Source organism: Gobius niger (genome assembly GCF_951799975.1).
Source record: "Gobius niger genome assembly, chromosome: 6".
NCBI classification, from domain to species: Eukaryota; Metazoa; Chordata; class Actinopteri; order Gobiiformes; family Gobiidae; genus Gobius; species Gobius niger.
Genome location: NC_136857.1, coordinates 14,064,693 through 14,076,909, shown reverse-complemented (window position 1 = coordinate 14,076,909; position 12,217 = coordinate 14,064,693). Strand labels below are relative to the sequence as shown.

The 12,217-nt window shown below is 40.8% G+C and overlaps 1 protein-coding gene across 1 annotated transcript in view; it reads right to left on the bottom strand.

The window, feature by feature from the left end:
• LOC306963986 (myosin light polypeptide 6) overlaps nt 1–12,217 on the bottom strand; it is a 164,509-nt gene that overhangs the window by 115,815 nt on the left and 36,477 nt on the right. The gene's annotated exons all lie outside the window — the stretch shown is intronic.

Here is a 12,217-nt window from a genome sequence, read left to right as displayed (position 1 = left end):
CTGGAGATTCTGATTCTGAATTAGACTCCACTATGATTTCAAGATTAATTGCTCACAACTATTGTTTCAACCTGTTTCAATATCCTCTGTCCAGGCTAATTGTAATTCAGTGTAGCAATTTATCTCTTTCCTTTACAATATTTTAGGTTATTAAATGTGACATATCCAAGGAAAACAACCTGGAAAATGCATGACATACAGCAGGGGTTGACCTGGATGGACCAAACATGGTTCTTACCACTCTTTACCACAAACAAACAAAACAAAACACACATATTATGAAGAATCCTACATTTTGATTGTACATCATACAAACCATGCACAGATTTATTGAAAAACTGTACCTCAAATACAATCTGCAAAGTAAAGTTTTGTCGACGTCCGCCTGTCTAAGGAAAATGTAATTAGGGATATTCAAATTCAGCCTACTCACCAAATGCTATCAACTATATCCACATAATTATTACCATTCACTTGGATCTGTGGGTGTATGTCAGCTGAAAAAACTGACACATTGCCAAATACACAAAAAAAAGAGTATAATAATGAACCATTAAATGATTTCTGGTGGATATTGTCGATCGCACTGATGTAGCGTGAGGTTTCTCCCGTATGTGCTGGCAGTGCGGACTTTGAACATCACATTATTATTCACATTATTTGTTTATGTGACAGAGATCAAAGTCATGTCTCACGGCCATTGCACTGAAAAACGCTTACAAGGCTGAATATGCAGGATTACAGAAACATGCATCACACAGGCTCGTAAAGCTCATAAAGTCAGTATTATATATTTACACTGACACTTGTTTCTTTTCAATAACTGATTTTATCACTGTACTTCTCAAAGTGAAATAGATTATTCTCGGGTCAATCCAGTGCAAGCAGATTACTGATATGGAGAGGCAGACCCAGGTACAGGATTGAGAAAATGATTACTCTAGCGACAGTACAGTAGTGTCTGTTGTGTGGGGAACACGGTGTCAGTGTTGTCAGTGTTACAGCAGCTGTGGGTTTGGGGGCGTGAGGCCATAGATGATAATTACACACCATTGTTCCCCCAAAAGCCACAGGTTTTGTCACTGTCTGATCACCTGTCACAGTGGGAACATAAGAAAGGCGGTACAGCACCTGGACTAATATGTGATCCTCTTCAGGGAAATTAAGTTTGTCCATCTGAACCATATCCAACCCATCATACGGTCACGCTGAAGCCACAGTCATACAATATTCATACAGCTCAGTCGAACATGCTCATCAGAAGCCCAGAGACACTTGAGGCATTTGTGGAAGAGATATTTTACAGTTTTGAGTACATTGTTGAAAGTCAGTAAACAAGTAATTTGTAAATTGCATTCAACTTCCTTCAGCAGATACATCAACGATTTTGCTTTTAAAAGTGAAATGCTTCATGTTCAAGGGGAATAAAGAGCAGTAGTTTATAAATTAATTTGACCCTGCTGTACATTTACTGTTCATCTGTGTACACAGAAAACTCGTCAACCTCATCATAACATAACATCATAACAATAATCAACTTTCTGACAATTTAACGTTTTTAGTTTTTAGCTTCCTACTCCCTTTCAGGAAACATTGGAGCTTGTTTCTTTTTGTTTTAAATGTATTTTTTATATGACTTGTCACGAACCATGGAGTATCTTTGTCTCCCTGGTGCTCCACTGTGGAATGCCTTTGAGCCTTTGACTGAAATAAATGCAACTTTAACAGCTTTACAGCTATAATAAGTAGTTTGGTGAAACAAAGCAGCTGCTTCATAAGAGGATGTATCAACACCACAGAAATAACTTCAAAAGCCCACTGTACAATCAAAGCCTCAGAATTTTAGCCACAGAACATTCTTGTCTGTTAAAGATGGTTTGAGAGAGGGTGAAGAATGAAGAACATTATTAAACTGATATGACAAATCAGTCCAGTTAAAGACATTCATTTCATGTATTAATTTATTTCAGTTGACCACATTGAAACCCATATCTACAGTGTATAACAACTGGACAACTGCGAGCCCACTCAAAAGTACTCTCTTGTAATCACTTTAGTTTAGGCTGAGCACATCGGAGGCGGCGTAGACCTGTGACATAAGCTTTGGTAGGAAGAGGAGGTGACGGTGGGAGGGGGATGTCCTCTGAGCCAGTACAGGCCACAGCAAAGTGAATCTAATTAGCCTTTTTTTTCTATCACTAAATATACTGCCCTCAATGAAATGTGTGCCTGATCAAAGCTGATTTTTGGCCTTGGGCAGGAACCAGGAAATCGAATCAAAAGTATCATAAATTACTGCATTTGTTTTGTTAACTGTCAAATTTACAGTGTAATGGGGAAACGACATTGGAAACACCCAGCTGTGTGTCCAGTATGTGTTCCTACTATAGATTTTTGCAAAGGCACACTGGTCTCAAAATCAAGGTGGATAAAAGACGGTGGCATTTACTTTCAGTCTGTAATCAAATAAGATTTTTTCATAATGAGATTTATAGAGCAAATGTATTTTTCTATCTATTTTGTATCTGCCCCTGCAACAAGCAAACCACACTGCCAAGGACTTGGATATGCTTTCTGTGAAACATATGCGTTGAACCAGAATCATAAAGGTCTTATAAACCCAAAGCAGGACATATCCTGCTCACTGTCGGACACTACTGTACTGGTTTCACAGCAGACACAGTGAGTCACAGGTGTCATCCCGGGAAGCCTATTTTAATCTCCAGTATTTTGCATTGTAAACCCCGGAGCATTGGGCTGGTGTGGATGACAGCAGTTAGGCGTGCGGCTGGGGGGGGGGGACACTGACACTTGGTTTTCAGATGTAATGTGAAAGATTGGATGCCACCTTTAATTATGTGACAGGCCACTGACAGAAGGGAACAAATAATGTTGTCATTCAGTTTCCTGTTGTGGCAGAGGCTCTAATTACCTCTCCCTTTTACTGATGCACAAGTCGCTCAGACTTCCAAACATGACAGACTGTAGTAAGGACCCTTATCGGGATATTTATAACAGCACACTTTCAAATAGCTCAATCAAGCAATATGCTTTGACTAACGGATTTTAGATCATCAAAATGTGTACTTGAGTTAAAGGGATATTTAAGTATTTTTGACTCAGGGCCTCATTTCCAAGTTATCCAGAGTGTTGTTGATTTCTTGAGATATATATATTTTTTAAATCATGCAGTCCTTGTATTTGAAGAGTTTAGTGGTGCTAGGCTAGTGCTAGGCTAGCACATGTCTATGGTAGCTTGTAGCCTGCATTAAAAACCTCTTCAAAATCATCAGGTAGTCCTCCAAACGTTGCCATATCTGATTTGTAGAAAGCTCCTTTGTGAATTCCACGTGCAGTAATGCCAGCCGCAGGTAAACAAACTATTGTAGATCCAGTAACGTAGCAGATCACTCCGCCACTGCGTAGCTTACAACCAGGAAGCTGCAAATAGAATTTCATTTAAATGCAAAATGGTTATATTTTGAAAATGATTCAGTCAATACAGACATTTATATTGGTAGTCTGGTGTTATAAGTGATTTGCCTCAGGGCCCCTGCTGCATAGGTCAGACAGTTTTTAACGCAGGCTACTAGTTACCATAGACATGCACTAGCCCAGCGCTAGCCTAGCACCACTAAACTCTTCAAATATAAGGACTGCATGAATAAATAATTTGAAAAAACTTCCAGAAATCAACAACATTCTGGATAATTAGGAAATGAGGCCCTATGTCAAAATACTGAAATATCCCTTTAATGTAAGTATAATGTGACTATTGGATCATTTTTTTCTAACAACATTCTGACAACTTAAATGCCAAAAGCAATTGATCATAGAAACTTCAGTTGTGTTTTTTATGTACTGCTAACAGTTATTACTACCAGCAACCACAGAGTACAGACGATGAATCAAAAACTTTCATCTAGTATACGTCATGTTCTGCATGTGTACTGCTATTGGGTCAGAAAACAGACTTTTTTAAATTATACAAAAGAGTCACAAGCACGGTGTAATCAGGTAGTCTACTCTCTGTGCACTTGAAACTATCAACAAAAGCCACTGTGGATGCGCTTAGTGACCAAATGTGGTGTATTGTTTAATTTGAATAGCCTTTAAAACAGGAGAGTGTTGGAGTGTCCTCAATCTTCACTGTGTGTCTCCCCTCGCTGTAGTGCTCCCACACACTGCTGCTGCAGCTCCCATCTCATGAGTGGACCTCTGCTGACAGACACAGCTGCTATGTACAGATGTATTTGCTCTGGTCACAGCCAGCTCAATGATTACAGCGACGGCAACGCAGCTTTCTCAAGGTGAACCAGTGACCCACAATGTGTTTTCAATCAAAAAGTACAGATGGCTCGAAGCATGTTGCACCAATGGACAACAGTGGGGTGGCGTTATTGTAGAAACGCAATAGTTATAGGAAGAGCTAGTTTTACATTTTATGTGCACTCTTGCTTTTTACTGTAATTGATTAATTGTATTGATTCTATTTGCTTTCTTGTATTTATGCAACTGAAGCACTTTGAATTGCCTTGTGTATGAATTGTGCTCTACAAATAAACTTGCCTTGCCTTGCCTTACAGATTTAGCAAATGCAGTTTTCAGTAAATGACAGTGTTGAAGACCTTTTAATGTCACAGAAACTAACTCTAAAGCTGAAAAAACACAGTAAGGCTTTGTTTGAAAAGTATATTTACAATCAGAATAACTGTATTACCGTAATCCCAGATTTGCACATTCATCCTGCACGCTTTGTGTTTCTGGAATTTATCACAGCAAAATCACCGTCATTATAAACAGGACATGGGACCGTCTGATAAAAATCTCACTTGTCCATCGTATCAGATATATAATGAATTATGCTTCATGGACTTATCTGATCGTATAATGGCTTTATAATACGCGTGTCCTGCTCACAACAAACATAAGTGTCGACTATCCAGAGATCTTATCAGGCCTTTATCACCCTGCTCTGGGCAGTCGTGTGGAATAAAGATGGAGTCTGTCTGCGTCTGTGTCAACCTTACCCGAGTGAGTGTGTAAACCTCAGAAACCAACTTTGCATGATCTGAATACTCTGCCTGTGTATGTTTACCAGGATGCGGGTGTTATGAACGCAATCACTTCAGCAGCCCTCGCCGGCACGTTATGGATGGCACTTGTCATTTCCACAGCAGAGCTCTGGGCGATCAGTCATCTGAATGTGAGAGTGCTGTCTCTATGGGATGTGTTTGACAGTCGGATCAGGAGGTGCAGGGCGTTTGGTGCTCTATGCAAGACATAATGTTAAAAATCTGCCTGAAAAAGGTCCATTAACTTGAATGGAGAGTGGAGACTAAACACGACAGCCATGTGTTGCATGCCATGTCCAATGAGATCAGAGGCCCTTATGGTTGATCTGAAGAACTGTTGATCTGTGCTCATTATTACATGTTTGTTCAATCCAAATTGAGCATTAAGCTGAATTGAACCCTCCCAAGTTCTCCTTTTACTGACTCTCAGGCTCAATGAAATCTCCCTTTATCAGATCAGGGCTTTGGTCATTCATTTAAGAATAAAAATGCAAAATAGATTTAAGCTTGTTTGCAACAAAGATGGAGCTTTTGTTTCTAAAGCCAGACTTTTTTCATGCATTGCTTGAAGTGTTTCAGTCACAAATAGTCACAAAAATGTATCATTGTTAAGGTGAGACATTACAGGTGAGAATGAGGTCAAATTAATTTTGAGATATTAATTTTATTTTTATATATTTGAGTTTTCTTTGATCAAAATGTTTTATCTGTAAAAGAAAATGACTAGAGTTGACTATATTTGTGTCAATGAAATCTGAATAATGGATAGGTAAATAATGCCAAATGAACATAATGTTTGCTTTTTGTTTTTTCGAATTCAAAATTTTTATTTAACTGAAAAATAATCTGTTGCTTTGTTTTTGAGAGGTTAAAGCTCAGGCTAGATGGGAAAAACTTCATAATATTGTACAACACTGGACAGTATAGTTTAAACGGAGATGTAGTTGCTACAATGTGAGAAAAATTAAAGATTGAAGTTAGAATTTCCCATATAAATCTGTGGATAAATGTTGTATCAGTGCATCAAATCAACACCCTTTTGTGAAGATTAGGCTGTTTATTTGTTTCATGATGGACGTTATATTTAAAGAGATCAAACTGGCCCCAAACCTGAAAAAAAAAAGAAAATTCATGTTGAGAACAACAAAGGATAATGAACAGAATTTCACATGAAGTCACTGAACCAAGTAAAGAAATCTTAAAAGCAATAAATCTTTGTAATAAACAGCAGGTTGCAAATCCATGCTAACTTCGTCACTCAAAATGAGCAGCTCATCTACTAATTCCTCTATCAACACATGCAGACACTTCCTCCGTGAGAGCCACAGCACTCATTTGGTGTGTCACAAACGATCAATACCTGGACCTTCATACAGTGAAAGCAATAAAAGCTGTTTCTTCAAGGTAACGGCACCAGCAAATTAGCCGAGTGCTCCATGAATAATGCGCTTCATCGACTCATCTCCTGCGAGAGAGCACCGCACGCCAGCGGACATTCAGCACCAGCTTTTTTATTGTTTTGAATGGATTTCCATGCTCAGCCTCAGCTTGGTCACGGTCTTTATGCAGGTCAGCGATTTATGACTGAACTTCAGCAAACATGAACGCACCAAAAACATCTACCATCCTCCCATGACAAATGCTTTCATGTTGGTGTCTAAATAAATGGTAGTAATGTCCTTTATTTCACCCAAGATGAGATCAGTGAGTAGTGTCATGGGAGATGCACCATTGTTGAAATATTGTGTGTGTCCCATTCTGATAATCACTGCTTGGCAATGTAATAAACAGAAAAAACTGTTTTTTTTTCTCCTTATAGCTGTATCTACTCCTTGGATCAGATTTTATCATTTGGAACAACACACTATTACAAGCTGGTTGTAGCTATGCAAATAAGTAGATGAGATCAGCGGGTCAGCCACTCTGAGCGTACTGCCAACACTTATTCACGCTGAAGGAGCTGAGGTGATTTCTCTCTATCAAGAACCACTTTTCCACATATTTCTGCAATCAGAACGTCCAGGAATTACTGTGTGTGGCCACGATATTAGACCACTTTAACAGTGGCTGAAATTGTGAGTGATCTAAATGTAATATCATTTTTTTAAGAACATATAGAAAATTAAAACTGTTCTCATGTGCCCTCACCGGTGCAGGTCGTGTACATCTTCACATCAAAGGCTCAATTTCTCACAAACGACTCTGTCACCATCGCAAGGGTCAAGGCAATACACCCAGGGTCATTTTGTTATTAGCTGCAGTGAATTAAACATTTCTTTCCACAGCGGTACACACTTTCAGCCAGGCTTCTCCAGGTGCCTGCGATAAACCATGGAAATGTTTTATCAAGATATGAAGATGTTTTTATATATAATAGGCACCTAACCCTGAGGAGAATTATAGATACTTTCTGAAGTAACTGTACTTGTTGGAGTAGTTATACCACACAGTAAGTAAGTGCTTTATTTGTCATTGTAAAAGAGTACAATGAAATAGTGTTCAGGTGTTAGTCCTGAGCCGCTGCGACTGAACCGCCACTGTGGGCCGACCTGACCAGCATGTTTTTGGAGATAGAGGAAACTGTATCACCCGGATGAAACTCTGATCCTCTGAAACATAGTGCAGCACCTCCTGGGTTTGTTCCTGTTTCAGAGCGTGGTGTCCTGCACTGGTCAGCTCCACCTCCTCCTTCCTCTTCCTTCTGCGCAGCTCCCTCCGCTCCACAACTGTCTTTCAGCATCTTCTGGGAAGAGCTTAGCAGTTAATTTGTTTTATTCCCCAGTGAATGTCCATTAGCCAGAACAATAGGAATAGAATGCTGGTGTAGCTTAGCTGTGAGTCTCGCCCCGGATACCTCTTTTGTCCCTTTTTTGTTTCCTGTAGCACCTCTTCTGACGCCCCCTGTGCTGCAGGTGTGGGGGGCTCTTGGTGCCTCTTCAGTGTCTCAAGAGAAGAAATGTGTTTGCAGTTTGCAGAAAAAGGCAAAAAGGCAATCAGTGAATTTATTTTGAAGCAACTGTAGACATTTGGTTACCTTTTCCCTAAATTCAAAAGCAAAAAGCTTTGAAGTGTAAAATAAATTGAATGAATTTTAACTGCTTTTCTCGTCCCATATCTCAAGAGTTGTGTTTTTTTTTATCAAGCTTTTTTTAATTACATTCACTTGTTTTACTAAATGTTTTGTGTGTCTTATGACGTCATCACTAATATATAAATATATCCTCTTACTGCCCTTTTCAATAGCACACACCCAACATTTTCCAAAAGCCTGAAGTTTCTCCTGAAGATTGATGGCGGATTTGCAGTGAGTCAGAGTCTAGAATCACATCTAAGGCCAGCCAATCAGGATCGTGATTACATCTATTTGACCAAAGGGTCTGGGCACTGATGACTTACAGACGCTGCCACCTTCATTTCAGCAGAAAAAAAAGATGATTCTTTTAGATGGTGAATATGTTGCACACAAATTGCCCTCTCTACAGTATGCATAAAATATTTAGATGTGTGTTTGTGTGTGTGTGTGCGTGCGTGTTAAACCATACTCTATGTCAAACTCCACGTCACGATAAAGATACATTTCTGACCCACAAATAATAGATTTTGACCCACGTATTATTTGAACTGAAGCAATAACACAACAAACGACTCCCAGAAGTACTTAGTGGAAACGTCCAACTTACTGTAACCCTAATAGACTTTATGAGCAAATCAATGTCTATTTGCAAATCAACATTCAGATGGAAGTGACATTTGGGGACCTCAGCAGTCACCGATGAGGCCTGAGTGGGTGGAATCACAAACACACCCATCACAGTCATTTTCCATGCCCGGAGGAGGACTCTCGCCGAAGTGGGCTCTCTCACATATAGACTCTCCCTTCAGATTAGTGCCCATTAACTCAATTATTGACAGGTGTGTCTTATGATCTTGTGCCGCCAAACCGGGAATCGGATTATTTTAGCCGTGCGTCGCCACCAGCAACAGCCAAACAGCAGGAAGGGCCCAGTCGTGTGAAAAGAGGTGTCGTGCCCGATGGTTCACACATGTGCAATTCCCTCTGTACTAACTGACATTACACGGTGCACAACTCAAAATTACACCCTCTGATTTTTGCTCTCGCCGTCACACGTTTAATAAAGTCCGCGCTATTATTGAGGGCGTCATTTTTCGGAGCATCTTCTCCTTACAAGGATGGGTGTGCTGCGAAGTGACATCACAGGCCCCCTCCCGACAGTGCAGTGCGGCGCTGTCTTTCCGCTCTTGGGCCTGAACGCATGCACAAATGAATGATTGGCAGTACCATTAGAGGGACTGAAGAGGGATGGCACTGTGATTGTACTCTAGGCTCAACAGATGATGATCCAAACATCACGCAACAGGTCCCTAGACAACGCGAGACTTCTTTGTTCTTTTAAAGACAAATCATGCAGAGGGGGGCCCCCAGGCCAACATTACAATTCACGACACAGGGAAGTACTTAACGGTGGTAAGAGCGTGGGAAGATCAGGTTACCCAAAGGTGTATGGCAACAATGGCAATTACATGTAAACAGGACACATACCTAACCTTATTCTTATCTCACAAAAATATGATTCATGCTGACCCTAACTCAGTATAAGACTGTAAATGACTGGTGGCATTTTCTTGTTAATATAGAAACAGGGCGTTCATCATCGATTGTTTACCCACTGATGTTGAGATGATGAGTTTGCAAGTTCTCCCCGTGTCTGGTTTCCTCCGGGTATACTCCGGTTTCCCCTTCCACTAAAAACATGCACTATAGGTAGGTCCCTGTGATACTGACCATCAGTCTGGCCCCACATCTGGAGATGGGTCTTCGGCTCCTTACAGGTTGCCCCTGTGGTAAATTTTTTGTTGAATTTTTGTCTTTGTCCACTGAAAAACTAGTGACTTGGGGATCAGCACCTCCAAATCCGAGGCCATGGTCGGTGGAGAGTCTTTGCTTCAAGTGGAGGAGTTCAAGTATCTCGGGTTGTGTTCACGAGTGAGGGACGGATGGAGTGTGAGATCGATAGATGAATCGGTGCAGCATCAGCAGTGATCCGGTCACTGTATCGGACTGTTGTGGTGAAAAGGGAGCTGAGTGAAGGGGCAAAAATCTCGATTTATTTTCCCACCCTCACCTATGGTCATGAAATCTAGGTAGTGACCGAAAGGACAAGATCGCAGATGCAAGCAGCCGAAATGAGCTTCCTTCGCACGGTGGCTGGGCACACCCTTCGAGATAGGGAGAGGATCTCAGTTACCAAGGAGGAGTTTGGAGTAGAGTCGCTGCTCCTTCACGTCACATCTGTTCCAGATGCCTCCTGGCCACCTCCCTCTTGGAAGAGCCCGGTCACGCTGGTGGGACTATGTCCCCAAGCTGGCCTGGAGTCGACTCGGGGTCCCTCCAGAGCTGGAGCTGGAGGAGGTGTGTGTGGATCGGGAAGTCTGGACACCTCTGCTCAGACTTCTGCCTCTGCAACCTGGCCCCGGATAAAGAGGAAGAAAATGGATGGGTGGATAGTGACTTACAATTTGTTTATTTATTTTATTTGACCTTTATTCATCCAGGATAAAACTCATTGAAATTAAAAATCATTTTTTCAAGAGTGTCCAAGCCAAGATGCAGGGAAACAACAACACACAATAATTAGAATGGAACACACTGTGTTGAAATGGTTTAGTGAAATATCATAATAATATCAATATTGCGATATTGCACAGCTGTATCACATATCGCAAGATACTTCAATATCATTCAGCCCTACCCAGTGCATCGAAGGATAGGTCAAATGCAGAGGACAGATTTCCTTTTGGGGACACTAAAGTATTCCTTAAATCTGGGGTACCTGATTCTTCCTGTTCAACAGTGAAACTTGTTTCTATGATTTGCACATCCGAACTGTTCAAGCATGTGCATGTTTCACACCCGTGTGTACAACACACTCTGTCGTAGCAAAAGTATATTTATTCTCTACCAAAACCCCCAGCTTCAACCTTAACCTTCCTATTACTGTGCTATTGCAATGAATTATCTCAAATTAAAAGATAAAAACCAAAAACCAAAAACTTTCTGGAGTTCTTGTTTATAAGTTCAGAAGATGATGCTTAAACAGAATTACAGGAACACAATTTCATACAAAAAATATCATTCCCCAGCAGAGATCAATGGAGAATATCTGGAAAGGTATTTGGTGTAATATCCATTGAAGCATTATGTTAAGAAGCAGATAATTTACTGTTGGGACTTCAAAAGGGACAGGGTGAAAGGATCCACTCATTCATGATTCAGTCTTCATACTATGATGACATATCAGGGTTTTAAAAGGTATTTAATTTCTGGTTTGGACACTTTCAATTCTGTAATTTTGAAGGTACTTCACTCACAGTACGGGCAAATAAACAGGATTTTCATGTGTCCACCTCATTCGTTCAAGGCCACATGTGTGTACTCGGCACTCAGTTCCGCATCATAGAAATCACTTAACACCTGCAAACTGTTTGTGCAATTGAGGTGGCTCGGATACATACACTTCCTCATAACCTTGACTGCTTTTCGATGGAACACAAAGGGTTTCAAAGCTGCCACACTTGTTGAGGCTCCAAGCCGTGGGCACCGTGCTGACCTGTCATGTTCATGGACCTCCTGTGAGACCTAAATGTGACTTTGCGTGAGTTTTTTTTTTCTTTCATACTTGAAAACGAATGGCATTGAAATCCAATACAAGAGATCTCTACAAACCAGCGGCTACATGTGTCTATAGATGTGATGAATTGTAGGAGGTTTTTGCCCCACTGTGCATATCTTAGCTTCTGGGCGTGAGATTTACTTCCCCTGTCATGGTGGTGCGGGGTAAACAAACTCACTGTTGTCCAGAAAGATGGTGGCTCTGATTACCTAAGCGTATGAAAAAAAAACAAAAAAACCTCATCAATTATTGAATATGCAATTAGTGACTTCCCCACTTCAGAGTCTCCCATCATGAGACCCCCGCCCTCACTCTATACAGGAACTGGACAAGTATGTAAATGGAGAGTCATTACTAAAACATGGAACATATAACCTTTTGTGAAATGCACTGGCTGGACAGGTGCCGAGTGCTTTGCTGATGGTGTCACATGCAGTAAAGTGAGCCCTT